Genomic DNA, 540 nt, shown 5'->3' on the forward strand with positions numbered 1-540 from the left:
GTTGTCCAAGACTAGAATGCCAGGAGAGAATAAAGCTGGGAATTAAGCTGAATTTTCTAATTCTAAAATCCATATTTTTTCTACCATGATTCTCTACTCATAAGTTGACCTATCAGGGTCCATTTCTAGATCCATTTCAGCTTTGGATCTTACAATGAGAGAGTTCTTAAAGTTTCTTTGGTATAAGCTCCTTCGACAGGAGAGAGAGGCAGCTAACAAAATATGATGGGAGGCTTTTCCTTGGGAGGCAGTGGTGAAAAGCTCAAGTTCTGGAATCAGAATGAGGTCTGGATCTCATCTCTATGCATGTGTGACCCCAGGGATATTTTCTCTAAGCCTCAGTCTCCTCATTTATCTATAAAGTAGATGAAAATATCTATCATAGAGTTATTTTTAGAATTTAAGGAAATCAAATAAAATATTTACCCTATTTTGGCAAATACCGAGTGTTCAATAAAAAATGAATAATAACCTCTAGTACGATATTGAATAACAGTGGTGATAATGGACATCCCTGCCGTGTTCCTGACCTTAGCGGAA

This window comes from Mustela nigripes, chromosome 8 (assembly GCF_022355385.1).
Source record: "Mustela nigripes isolate SB6536 chromosome 8, MUSNIG.SB6536, whole genome shotgun sequence".
In the NCBI taxonomy this organism is placed as follows: domain Eukaryota; kingdom Metazoa; phylum Chordata; class Mammalia; order Carnivora; family Mustelidae; genus Mustela; species Mustela nigripes.